This window comes from Schistocerca americana, chromosome 2, assembly GCF_021461395.2.
Source record: "Schistocerca americana isolate TAMUIC-IGC-003095 chromosome 2, iqSchAmer2.1, whole genome shotgun sequence".
Lineage (NCBI taxonomy): Eukaryota > Metazoa > Arthropoda > Insecta > Orthoptera > Acrididae > Schistocerca > Schistocerca americana.
Genome location: NC_060120.1, coordinates 191,420,275 through 191,435,414, shown reverse-complemented (window position 1 = coordinate 191,435,414; position 15,140 = coordinate 191,420,275).

The window sequence follows — 15,140 nt, the reverse complement described above, 5'->3', positions numbered from 1 at the left end:
TCAATATTCTGCTAACAGTCATTGGATCTCGACCAACGCGAGCAGCAATGTCACCATACGATAAACCGCAATCGCGATAGGCTACAATCCGATCTTTATCAAAGTCGGAAACGTGATGGTACGCATTTCTCCTCCTTACACGAGGCATCACAACAACGTTTCACCAGGCAACGCCGGCCAACTGGTGTTTGTGTATGAGAAATCGGTTGGAAACTTTCCTCATGTCAGCACGTTGTAGGTATCGCCACCGGCGCCAATCTTGTGTGAATGCTCTGAAAAGCTAATATGTGTATATCTCAGCATCTTCTTCCTGTAGGTTAAATTTCGCGTCTGCAGCACGTCATCTTCGTGATGTAGCAATTTCAATGGCCAGTAGTGTAATATTTTAAATTCTTCTATATTATTTGTAAAAAGAACAATATAATCAGCAAATCTCAAATTCTTTAATTTCTTTCCCAGAAATTGGATTTCTTCAGAGATGGTAATTGTGAGTTACTGATGTTTCCTAACCATGATTCCACAGCCGGCTGGTGCTGGCATCTCCATGACATGCCAAAGTGTGCAACTAAACGATGTAACCCACACATTTCTCATGGATATCACATTTAGCCAGCAGACAAGTCATGGAAACCTACTACCATAAGCTCCTGCTGAAGTAATGTACGTCAGTAAGAGAGTTGTTACCTCTCTCCCTATGAAGCTCGATACCATAGTAACAGCTTTTGCTGTGCTCACTACACTGCACGTTCTATTTTGGGTGATTTAGCGATACAGATGGGAGCAGCGTTTGACAAAGACTCGTCTACATATTTCTCAGAGAGACACTGTTGTTTTCCAATTCAGTTTAGACCTTGCTTTCTGTAGGACTACTGAAAATAGTTTTGGAGATATAGAGTCACCTTGTTTTACACCTACTCAGTGTGAAATTGTTTGTTTTTTCAACAACGCTCACAAACGCCGTGGAAGTTTTGTATATGTTATACAAGATTTGAATATAGCCTTGTTATATTCCTTGTTCTGCAGACCGTCAGACACAGCTAGGTAACTGATGGAATCGAAGGCTTTTCAAAATCTATAAAGGAAAGACAAAGGGGTAGAAGGTACGGGTCTTTTCTACTTATTATTTCGCGTAAAGTGAGTGATCAGATGTACTAAGTCCTGTGTTGGACCAACATTACTCATTGGGTTGAGCCAGGTCAAGTGTCGTGCCCACTTAGATAGAATCCTAATGGAAACTTTGTACAGTATGGACAGAAGGCTGGAAGAACGATGGTTCTTTACGTCTTTAGTACTACGTTTCTTATGTGTTAGGATTATTTTGGTCTTATTCCAATCTCTTGGTCATGTTACAACGAGCAAACAATCTGAAAATGTAGCTAAATGCTTCACAGATTCCTCATCTGAGACTTCATCACTACCTGGAGCAGCTCCGTTTTTTTCATTTTGCTTATAGAATGTTTGGCTTCTGAGGAGAGTATTCCCGGGCGTTGAGAGACAGAATCATTCAACTCATCTAGGATTTTAATACCACCCCTGAGTTTATTGTACCGTTACTATAAAGAATTCTAATATAGTCGTATATTTCTTTCTTATCTGTTAAAAATTCCAGTTACATTACATAATGGCACTTAACGATTAAACATACACTGAAGAGCCAAAGGCACTGCTACACCTTCCTAATATCGTGTAGGGCTCCCGCGAGCACGCAGAAGTGTCGCAACACGACGTGGCATAGACTCGACCTTTGTCTGCTGGAGGGAACTGACACCATTAATCCTGCAGCGTTGCCCATAAATGCGTAAGAGTACGAGGGGGTGGAGATCTCTTCTGAACAGCACGTTGCAAGGCATCCCAGATATATTCAATAATGTTCATGTCTGGGGAGTTTGGTGGACAGCGGGAGTGTTTAAACTCAGAAGAGTGCTTCTGGAGCCACTCTATAGCAATTCTGGACGTGGTGGCTGTCGCATTGTCCTGCCGGAATTGCCCAAGTCCGTCGGAATTCACAGTGTATATGAATGGATGGAGGTGATCAGACAGGATGCTTACGTACGTGTCACCTGTCAGAGTTGTATCAAGACGTATCAGGGGTCCCATATCACTCCAACTACGCACGCTCCACAACATCAAAGAGCCTCCACCAGCTTGAACAGTCCCCTGCTGACATGCAGCGTCCTTGGATTCATGAGGTTTGCTCCATACCCGTACACGTCCATCCCCTCGATACAATTTGAAACGAGACTCGTCCGACCAGGCAACATGTTTTCACTCATCAACAGTCCAATGTCGGTGTTGACGGGGGCACAGCCGAGGCGTAAATCTTTGTGTCGTGAAGTCATCAAGGGTACACGAGTGGGCCTTCGGCTCCGAAAGCCCATATCGATGATGTTTCGTTGAATAGTTCGCAAGCTGGTACTTGTTGATGGCCCATCATTGAAATCTGCAGCCATTTGCAGAAGGGTTGCACTTCTGACACGTTGAATGATTCTCTTCAGTCGTCGTTGGCCCCGTTCTTGCAGGATGTTTCTCTGGCCACAGCGATGTAGGAGATTTCATGTTTTACCGGATTTCTGATATTCGCGGTTCACTTGTGAAATGGTCGTACGGGAAAATCCCCACTTCGTCGCTAACTCGGAGAAGTTGTGTCCCATCGCCCATGCGCCGACTATAACACCACGTTCAATCTCACTTAAATGTTAATAACCTACCATTGTAGCAGCAGTAACCTATCTAACAACTGCGCCAGACACTTGTCTTATATAGGCGTTAACGACCGCAGCGCCGTATTCTGCCTGTTTACAATTATCTTTATTGGAATACCAGTTTCTTTGGAGCTTTAGTGTATAACACATATCAGACTGTGTCTGTCAGAATCGTGCCGAATCACAGGCATTAGTTGTCGCTACCATCGAATCCTCCAATGGGCCTGTCAAAGGGCAGTTGTTGCATTTGATGAAGTAGGCTGCTGTCTGATCTTCGCCACATCTGCAGAGCCTAGATGGACAAGGAGAGGGGATCCCCACTCAATCACACTCATTGCGGATCTGCCTCTGTTCTACTTATTATGTCGCGTAAAGTGAGTGATCAGATGTACTAAGTCCTGTGTTGAACCCACATTACTCATTGGGTTGAGCCAGGTCAAGTGTAGTGCCCACTCTGATAGAATCCTAGTGGATACGAAGTCTTAGTAACGATTTCCACCTAGACCAGTGTTCCTCATGTACTGGGGGCTGGAGGCGTGGTAGATCGGGAGGGGGGATGTTCGACCGGTAGCACCCAATCATCTAGGTCAGAATTTCTCGTCCTCCATAATCTTAACCTTGCAGTCGGAGATGGCCCTATTAGATTTTCGGTTGTATCGAGGTAATTCTTCCTAGATCTCAGTCGTTGGTGGGCACGTTGATATCCACAGAATCGGTTCGCATGTGAGGTAACTGTTTTACATCTCTCGTTCATAGACCTAACTTCTCTTCTAATATTTGGTGAAGCCATTCCTGCCAATCCATAAACCTTTTCATGTGGTGTTCATCTCAAGCAACTGTGTCAGGTTCGTTGAACTTTTAGTTAATTGTTATTTAGAGAATGACGTGCAGCAGGCTAAATATTAACTCTGGTATCTGAACTTTTGAGGATATTCGCACATGCTCAGAGTTTCTACAGTCAATTTGTGTAATTCGTACGAAAGTTACCCATGTCCATACCAACAGTCACTTATTTGCTTATCTTTCATGAATAGCCAGGCTGTCGAGAACAATGCGGTTGACACCGACTGGTGAGTGGCAAGGGACTGTTTGCTATAGTGCCTCGTTGAGAAATATCTGAACGATTCTTTCTTAAACGTCGTTCTTACCTGCGCCGCTAAATCACCCAAATTAGGTCCCGCAGACCAGTGAGAACAGTAAAAGCTTTTACTATGGTATCAGGCTTCAGTGGGAGAGAGTCTGCAACTCTCATTAATGTAAATCACTGCTACAGCAACGTGTAGTAGCAAGTTTCCATGACACATCTGCTGGACTAAATCTGATATCAGTGAGATATGTGTCGGTAAGATCGCTTGGTTGAACAGTTTGGTATGTCCTCAGATGCTAGAATCAATCATTTGTGGAATCATGTAAGACAACATTAGTAATTCACAATTATGGTCTCAGGAGTAATTTTCATCTGAGAATGACAATTTCAAATTCACTCACCAAGTCTTAAAAGCTTTCTTGTGATCCATCAGAGGTATTTGATTGTGTAAATCAAAACTTTTCTAGAAAAATGGGATTTTATGGAATTTATGGTTTAGCAAACAAAACTCTCACAGTGAACTTAATAATAAAGAAACTTGTTGTAAATAATTCAACGGATCTAGACATAGCAGACTTCTCTCAGCACAGAGAAAGGAGTTCCACGAAGTTCAGTTTGTACTTTGATGATAAATTGTATCAAATGTGTATGTAACAGCAAGAAATACAACAGCAAAAGAAATAAGTGCTTTAACACATAAACATCCCACTGAATACAGCACATAAGCTGCTGAAACATGCTTGAGTAACAACATAACTACAAACGATGTCTTGCATGAGCCGAAAATTCTCTGTAGTTCTCTGTAGTTATTATAACTTGCTTGCAAATTGATTCGTTCCTTATCATTATGATGTATCATATAAACAACTCGCAGAATGAGTAACTAAGAAAATCAAACTAAAATAAACCAGTAACCACATAAGGAAAACAGTCAATGTCTCAATTAAACGTTTTGTAGTCAATGGAAGCGCCACATCACATTTGCTTTTTTGGGCAGTAATTTAATTATATCAACCAGAAATTTTAATTGTATATCTGTGCTGGCATAAATTAGTCATATTTTATGATCGATAATGTACAGAATTGCAACTTTTCTGAATGGAATATTAATTAATACAAAGTGTTGTGGTTAATCTAAATACTAGTAAAAACTACATTGCCACAAGTAAGCAATCCAGTTCAAGCAGAAGTAGGTGAATGAATCCAATCAGAAGCACACAGGTCAAATATTATGTCCGAAAACTTTTTAATCATAGTATGAAAATTACAAGTAAAACGCACAGTACCCAACAGGAATTTTGTTCAAAAGATGTCTACTTATGGAGATAGCGTTATATACACACAACACATGGACTAATATTCAACAAATATTTGTAATCCAAAACGGGAAATCAAATATTTTGAGAACATAAGAGGTGTAAATGTAATACCAAATTTGATGCAGTTATTTTGTCAGATACACCTAATATAGTTATGTCAGTCTGGTACTGGATAGGTATTTACCTGAGCGTCTGTCAGCGACGTAGTTTCCTTCTGCTGCAGGCGGTCGGAACTTCGACAATCACCATTACGGCGGTAGCAGAAACCAGGAGAGTGTGTCTCGAACATCTGAATACTTGCCGCCTACGTAACAAAATCAATAGTAAATTATCTGTTGAAACTGAAAGATTTAAGCACATCAACGCTACTTCAAAATGAGCTGTTATCATAGTACCATGCCCTGTCCACCATTAGACGCTTATCTTCCTTCTGCTCCTCACCATAAATCAGATAAAAATCACAGAGAAACGAAATTATTCGGGAAAACGTAAATAACACGAAAGGTGAGTATATTGGATATCTCACTACTGCTACATTAACTGATCGTATGCAAATTACGGAACTGCAATCCGCCCGGATCATCGGTATACGCTTGGTACTGTGAGAGTAAAAGAAGACATCGAGAGTAGCCAAGGTCGAATAACATCGAAGAACCATCTACTAAGCCAGATGCAGTGAAGTGCCAACATTACAACGGTGTGAAGCTTTATCTAAGTCGTCGGCTCACACAGACGAGGACTGCGGTTCATATCCCTGGCTGTACTTAAGGCATACCAAACCAAGATGGTTCCTTCTTCGTTCTTGACCTCTCTCTAAGAAGATCTTCCTTTTCACAGAATGGACGCGGATCAAACTCAAACAAAAGTAAACCACTAGTTGAATATTGTGTACATGGGCAAGGTGAGAGGGGGCGAGGGGGGGGGGGGGGAGAGGAGATTATTGCATCCGACTTGCGACGACAAAGCACAGGAGGTCGAGCGGTCAGGACATGTGAGTGGGCATCCAGGGCTGCCCCTAAATGACGGAACAGAAAATTAGGTAAAATAAAGAGAATATATTTCAAGGTACGGTATGCAAGTGGCGCGCCTAGGAAGAAAGTTATCAGATTTAGGCCAGTCTTGGAGGACGAACAACTAAACAAGTGGTCAGTGGAAGGGGAGGCGGTTCATGTTAACTTATGGTGCTGACCGGTCATGGGGCGCAGAGCCGGAGGCTCTGCCTCCCAAGAAAGACGTCTGTTCTGCTGCTCGAGATCTGAATCACAGGAGAGCGAAGCAACTGTGTTCTGCACTGTAGAATGCTCCAGAGACAACGCATGTGACCTGCATCCCACGCACGCTATTGGCTAAAACCGATGGCGTGAATTCGCTAGCAATTTCAGCAGAGGGCTGCAGTCGTAATTTTTTTTAATTAGTTCCCTAAAATATTCCATGACTGGCTGCCACCCTGTACATTCCTCCCCCCTTCCAGATTTTCGTTTGATTTATCAGTCATTTACTGGAATGTACAGGGTGACAGCCAGTCAGGGAATACTTTAGGGACCTGGTTTTAAAAAAATATATTATTTTAAAGACCCTAGTCAAATCTTTACAAGTTTTCTCCCAGAGCAACTTCCGTTGTGCCTACTGACACAAGTTGCCTGCCTTTCTGAACCGAGGCCCCGGATGCCCAGTCACGAGTCCCGACCGCTCGACCTCTTGTACACTGTCGTCATAAGTCGGACGCAATAACCTCTCCCCCCTCTTTACCCATGTACAATTGGTTCTCCAGTTGTTCATATACTGTTGTGGCGATTCCTGCTCACAGGGTCACTTTCGAGCATGCTAGCCAACTTTAACGAGGATTACAATTTTCTGCTATTCACTCCCCTCCCAATTACAGGCTGTCCTTTCTGCAACCATGGGACGATTTACATCGAATATAGTGCTTAGAAGACTTGATACAGGTTGCCTGCATAAGGACAAGCGTTATGTGAAATCTGATAAAATTCGTCTACATATTATATCTTCAAAAGAAGCTTTTATATTATCAACCCTCTTGTGGTCATCAGTCTTCTGAGTGGCTTCATGTGATCCGCCATCACTCTCTTGTGACAATCTCTTCATCTCAAAGTAGCACTTAATACACGACGTCCTCAATTATTTGATGGATACATTACACATTGTCTTCTCCTACAGTTCGTACCCTCTGCAGTTCCCTTTAGTACAATGGAAGCTACTCCCTGATGTCTTAACACATGTTCTATCGTCCTCTCCCTTCTTCTACTTCTTCTTCTCAGTGTTATTTAAAAGAAATTTTGAGAAGTAATCACTTTTTCTCCGCTAAATCCTTCTATATTTAGTTGGCAAACAAGAACAGAAGGTCCCAGGTTTTTAGTCATTTGGTCCTGAGAAGAGCTTTTTGCCAGTGCTTGGTTGCCCGTGTAAGTCTGTATGCTTGTAGCAAGGAATTCCAACAAAAGTCTGGCTGCTGAGACACTCCAGCTCATTTAGCGTTACCAGGTTGCACGTGCGATATAGAGATAATTTACAAATTACTGAAAATAATTAAATGCCAAACAACAGCATCTCTTATTAATAACATCATAAGTGATCAATACATGCAGGTTCCCTTGGGTGAAAATAAAAACCCAATAAGGAAACTAAATGATGGCTTGCCACAGGGCTCAGTTCTCATACCTCTCCTGTTCACCCTTTATATTTCTCACCTTCCAAAAACATCTTCAGGGCAATTCTGCTTCGCAGACGATATCGCTCTGGCTTGTCACTCAAAAGAGCTTGGTTATTCAGAGGGAACACTAACAGAGGAATTAGCGACCCTTAACTCAAATTTTAAAAATGGAGTCTGAAACCCAGTACCTGTAAGAGCGAGGTTTGTGCGTTTCATCTTAGCAACAAGCAAGTTAACACTAAGTTCAAGGTACAACGTAGTGATAATATTCCCCATTACAGCGAGTACCTCAAATATCTTGGCACCACACTCTACCCAGCTGTACCCGACACAAAAAATCTGGAAAACACATCAGCCAAGATAAACCTGCAACATCATTCAGAGGCCGTGTGGCACAACCTGGGGGGCTTTCAATGGAGATTTTCCATACATTGGCTCTTTGCACTGGTGGTGGCGTAATAGTTGTCATACTCGCCTCATCGATGCAGAGCTCAAGAACATGACGCACATGTGCTTCTAAGCAATATCTACCCACCACAGTTTCGTAGACCTCAGACCCTTCTGAGAGATAACCACAATATACAAGAGAATAAGGAACTACCCATTCATCAAGACATACCTGTCTTACGAGGAAGACACCCGCCACTACTGTATGCTGAACACCAAAGTAAGAGATCTCTGAAACAAGAACTGCCAACACATCGGAAATTACCAAGAACAGGAATCGTTCAATAAATATAACAGTGATACTGTGAGAGTCAAACTTGACAGGAAACTGTGGGTCAAATTAAGTGGAATCAGTACTGGATGTGGTCGGTGCTCTGACTCACCAAATGGGGTATTGTGGAGTCTCCGAGTTGTGACTGTGGTGCGCTGAAACAATCTGTCAGGCGTATAAGAGAGGCTGCGTCTTATGGTGCTATAATGGCACATGGAATGATTTTATGAATGCCAACGCCACAGTGGTGGAATGGATTAGAAATGTGGATACTGATATTCAGTCGATTTATTTTTGTTTTATGCAGTGATATTCTTATCATATTATAAATGTAGTGCATTTGTGTGCCATATGAATGATTGTCATAATGATTGTCAATGTTTTCCACACGCTCCTGTCCCCGTACATGCAGCAGAGAACGTCTTCTTTTCTTAACCTATATATCCGCCTAATTTTGGACCTCTTCCTACAGCGAAATGTTTCAAACGCTTCAGTTCTCTTCTTTTCCTGTTTTCCCACAGTTCATAATTCACTTCCATACAATTCTGTGCTCCAAGCGTACATCTCGGACGTTTCTTTCTGAAACTGAGGCCAATCTTTGATACTAGTAGACTTCTTTTGGACAATATTATCGTCTTTACCTGTACCAGTCTGCCTTATACGAACTCTTTGCTTCGACCGAGATTATTTTGCTTCCAAGGTAGCAGAATTCCTTCACTTCGGCTACTTCATGGCCCAGAATTTTGATGTTCAGTCTATCTATAATCTCACTTCATCTGCTCCTTATTACTTTCGTCTCTATTTGGTTTACTCTCAATACATAAGGTGTATTCATCAGACTTTTCAATCCGTTCCATCAGATCCTGCATTTCTTCCTCACATTCACCGACGATAGAAAGATCATCAGCGAATCTTTTCAGTGATATCCTTACACCCTGAATTTTAATCCTACTCCCGAACCTTTCTTTTATTTTCGCCCTTGCTTCTTCGCCTTATAGATTGAACAGTGGTGGCTAAAGACTAAACACATCTTTCTCCTATACCCTTTCTAATCGGGGCACTTCGTTCTCGGTCTTCCATACTTATTTTCACATCTTTTTCTTTGCATATATTGTGGATCACCTGCCTTTCCATATAGCTTACACCTATTTTCCTGGGAATTTCTAGCATCTTCCTCCAATTTACGTTGCGGAACGTTTTCTCAACTTCCACAGATTCTATGAACATGGATGAATTTTCACTCTGCATCAGAGTGTCCACTGATCTGAAACTTCCTGGGAGATTGAAACTGTGTGTTGGCTCGCGATTCGAACGTGGGACGTTTTCTTTTGACGGATTTGTTCTCTATCGACTGTGCTATTCAAGCACGATTCATTACTTCAGTCGGTACCTCATCTCCTGCCTTCCAAACTCCACAGTTCTCTTGCATACTTTGCTGGACAATTCCCTAGGCTGTGGCTAAGCCATGCCTCCACAATATCCTTTCTTCCAGACTGCTAGATCAACAAGGTACGCAGGTGAATTTCAATGAAATTTGGAAGGAAGGGGTAGAGATACTGGCGGCAGTAAAGCTGCAAGGGCGTGTCGTAAGTCATGTTTGGACAGTTCAGTCGATAGAACACTTGACTGCGAATGACAAAGGTCCCAGGTTCGAGTCCCAGTCCAACACACAGTATTAATCTGCCAGGACGCTTCCTATGGAAGTGATTTCATTTTTCTTAATTTTTGCATCCACTATCAAGGGCAAAGCCAGAATTGCCTCTATGGTGCGTTTACCTTTCGCAAAACCAAACTGATCGTCATCTAATAGATCCTCAATTTGTATACATTGTCAGCAACTTAGGTTCATGAGATGTTAAGTTGATTATACAATAGATCTCGCGTTTATCTGCCTTGTTAATTTCGGGATTGAGTGAAATATATTTTCTCCGAATGTGTGATGGTATGTCTCCAGACTCACAGATTCAGCATTACAATTTGAATAGTCTTTTGGCTGCTACTTCCCACAATTATTTTGAAAAATCTGAAGAAATGTTACATATCACTTCCTCCTAATTTAATTACAAGCCTTCCAAATTTATCTTGAAATCCGATTCATATCTTCTTTTATCATGTCATCAGCCAGTTCGGCCCCTCATAGAGATCTTCAATTTACGCTTTCCATCTGTCCGTTGTCTCCTCTGTGTTTAACAGTGTAATTCCCCTAGCGTTCTTAGTGTTGACGCTCTTACTTTTAATTTCACTGAAGGGTATTTTCGCTCTCGTGTGTGCTGAATCAGTCATTCCGACGACCATTTTTTCCCTTTTTCGTGTTTCCATTTCGCCTTGACTACCCTGCACTTCCTATTTATTTCGGTACTAAGTTACTTACATTACTGTGTTCTTATCAATTCCTGGACCTTTTTGTAATTTCTTCTTTTGTCGATCAATTGAAATATTTCTTCTACTACCAAAAGTCTTTTTCGCAGTAACTTTCCTTGTATTTATATTTGCCCGTTCAACTTCTGTGATTGCCCTTTATAAATATGTCCATTACACTTCAAGTGTACCAGGCATTGCGATATTCAGTATATATAGCGTTAGAAAGCTTCAAACGCACCTCATCATTTCTCAGTACATCACTATCCCACTTCTTCCCTCCTCAGATTCTTTCGGAGGAGTCTCTTAAACTTCAGTCTGCTCATCATCATTATTAAGTTGTGATCTGGGTCTATACCTGTTCTTGGGTACGCCTTAGAATTCAGAACCTGATTTTGGAATCTCTCTATCTATAATATAATACAGATGGAATCTTTCTGTGTCCCCTATACCTCCTCCCCTTGTGATTTTCAAACAGTGTGTTCGCTATTACTACGTTGAATCTGTTGCCCAACTCAATGGTTTTTTCCCCTCTCTCGTTCCTACTACTGAGTCCACATTCTCCCATAACTCTGTCTTCTGTTTCTCCAGCGTTCCAAACACTCATCCTTATTACATTTTTTCTCCCTTTATAGGCCGAATTACAAGTTCAGTACTCTCATACACTTTCTCTGTCTTTTCACTTTCTGTCTGTGACGTCACCATGAATGCCTAAAATTTTATTATTTTCGCCAGCTTGCTGCCGGTTCCTTATATATATATATATAAGATGTACGTGTGTAAACTCCACACATAATTCCAATTACTTTCTTTTGTGCAGTTAATACTTTTTGCCTAAGCTAGGAGTTGCCCCAGATTATTATGCCGTAAGAAAATTTATGAGTGGACATACGAAAAATAACTTATTGACTTTCACATCCCCAAAGTTGGCAATTATTCTTACGGCAAAAGTGCTGAATCTAAATATTTTAATAGGTCTGCTATAAAGTTTTCCCAGTTTAAGTTTTCACCAATATGCACACTTAAGAACTTACAGTTCTCTACCCTGTCTATTATTAATTCCTGGTAGGCTACATTACGTGGGATACTTTTTAACAGTACAAAATTGGACGGACTGCGCTATTTCAAAGTTTAAATCTAGCCCATTATTCTTATGGCAAAAGTGCTGAATCTAAAGATTTTAATAGGTCTGCTATAAAGTTTTCCCAGTTTAAGTTTTCACCAATATGCACACTTAAGAACTTACAGTTCTCTACCCTGTCTATTATTAATTCCTGGTAGGCTACATCAGGTGGGATACTTTTTAACAGTACAAAATTGGACGGACTGCGCTATTTCAAAGTTTAAATCTAGCCCATTTGTGTAAAACCATTCAGTAACTTTTACAAAAACATCATTTACTATTTTATCTATTGATGTGTTTTGCTTGGTTTCACAACAATGCTCATATCATCTGAAAACAGGAGTAATTCTGCTTCCTGGTTCAAATAAACTGGAAGATCATTAGTATGAAGCAAAAACAGTAATAGGCCAGTAATCGAATGCTGTCGGATCGCCATTGTAATTTCTCCCCATGCAGATGATGTGGCATCCTACTTTGTATTACTCAAACAATTTAGAGCAACTTTCTGAATTTTGCTTTTTATACAAGAAATAGACCAGGCATTTGCTGAACTAAATATTCCAAAACAATGTGACTTCTCTAATATAATATTATGACTGACACAATCAAACACTTTCGATGAGTCAAAGAACAAGGAGGGTTGGTGACATTTTATCATTTAAAGGTTTTATTATGAATTATTAACTCACTAAATGTATAAATAGCTGAGTCAGTAGATTGGCCCTTTTGAAATACAAACTGTGATTGGCTAACTATCCCACTGCTAAACAGGTGGGTGATAATCCTGGAGTACAGTATGCTCTCAAAAATTTTAGAAAATGGTTTGGCAGTGGATGGTAGTTTTTTTACGTATGTCGAGAAGCCTAGCAATGGCATAGTACAATCCTTCTGGGAAAACAACCTGACTTAATGATACACCACATACGTGACTTAAGAACATTACATATTATAGGACCACAACTTTTTAGTGTCTTATTTGAGAAATTATCCATACCATATGAACCATTACTTTTTAGAGTCATGATGGGAATGTGAAATTAATTTTTAATTTACTAAAAGTCTTATGTATAGCTTCTTCAGTGTACTGTTTTGCTTTCTCTTCTGAGCCGCCACATGTATCAATTTTATCCCCTATTTTTAAAAAGTAATTATTATCAATATCCACTAGACATGAATTGTTTCTTAGCATGCTCCTGTTCTCATTAACAGAATTAATGTCATCTTCTGTAGCTTATTTCCCTGTCTCCCTTTTTACAATATACTAAACTGATCTGATCTGTCAATTTCATACAAGATGTGCATACTCCTGTATTGTTTTACAGTTCTATTTAGTACTGTTTGCAGTAAGACGATATTTCTAGATGATTAGCTGTTCTGGCTATTTTGTACAAGTCCTTTCTTGTTGTGAAGAGATTCTGATGCCTGTAGTGATCCAAGGTTTGTTTGATGACTTGCATTGTTATATTTATGTATATTTGTCCAAAAACTCTTTGGAAAAATGGGTACAAAGTCATTAAGAAAAATATTGAATTTAAGGTTAGCATTATGATCCTTGTAAACATCACCACACTCAAGACGTTTCAATGTTTCTTTAAATACTTCAGTAGTTCCATCATTAATCAGCCTCATTCTTTTCTTAGCATGTCTCCAAACAAGGGGCTAAGTTATATGATGAGACAAAATGTGCATCGTGACCTGACAATCTGATTACCACTGTTTTTAAAAGAGTAAACCGCCATTGGACTGTGTATTATTATACACTCCTGGAAATTGAAATAAGAACACCCTGAATTCATTGTCCCAGGAAGGGGAAACTTTATTGACACATTCCTGGGGTCAGATACATCACATGATCACACTGACAGAACCACAGGCACATAGACACAGGCAACAGAGCATGCACAATGTCGGCACTAGTACAGTGTATATCCACCTTTCGCAGCAATGCAGGCTGCTGATCTCCCATGGAGACGATCGTAGAGATGCTGGATGTAGTCCTGTGGAACGGCTTGCCATGCCATTTCCACCTGACGCCTCAGTTGGACCAGCGTTCGTGCTGGACGTGCAGACCGCGTGAGACGACGCTTCATCCAGTCCCAAACATGCTCAATGGGGGACAGATCCGGAGATCTTGCTGGCCAGGGTAGTTGACTTACACCTTCTAGAGCACGTTGGGTGGCACGGGATACATGCGGACGTGCATTGTCCTGTTGGAACAGCAAGTTCCCTTGCCGGTCTAGGAATGGTGGAACGATGGGTTCGATGACGGTTTGGATGTACCGTGCACTATTCAGTGTCCCCTCGACGATAACCAGTGGTGTACGGCCAGTGTAGGAGATCGCTCCCTACACCATGATGCCGGGTGTTGGCCCTGTGTGCCTCGGTCGTATGCAGTCCTGATTGTGGCGCTCACATGCACGGCGCCAAACACGCATACGACCATCATTGGCACCAAGGCAGAAGCGACTCTCATCGCTGAAGACGACACGTCTCCATTCGTCCCTCCATTCACGCCTGTCGCGACACCACTGGAGGCGGGCTGCACGATGTTGGGGCGTGAGCGGAAGACGGCCTAACGGTGTGCGGGACCGTAGCCCAGCTTCATGGAGACGGTTGCGAATGGTCCTCGCCGATACCCCAGGAGCAACAGTGTCCCTAATTTGCTGGGAAGTGGCGTTGCGGTCCCCTACGGCACTGCGTAGGATCCTACGGTCTTGGCGTGCATCCGTGCGTCGCTGCGGTCCGGTCCCAGGTCGACGGGCACGTGCACCTTCCGCCGATCACTGGCGACAACATCGATGTACTGTGGAGACCTCACGCCCCACGTGTTGAGCAATTCGGCGGTACGTCCACCCGGCCTCCCGCATGCCCACTATACGCCCTCGCTCAAAGTCCGTCAACTGCACATACGGTTCACGTCCACGCTGTCGCGGCATGCTACCAGTGTTAAAGACTGCGATGGAGCTCCGTATGCCACGGCCAACTGGCTGACACTGACGGCGGCGGTGCACAAATGCTGCGCAGCTAGCGCCATTCGACGGCCAACACCGCGGTTCCTGGTGTGTCCGCTGTGCCGTGCGTGTGATCATTGCTTGTACAGCCCTCTCGCAGTGTCCGGAGCAAGTATGGTGGGTCTGACACACCGGTGTCAATGTGTTCTTT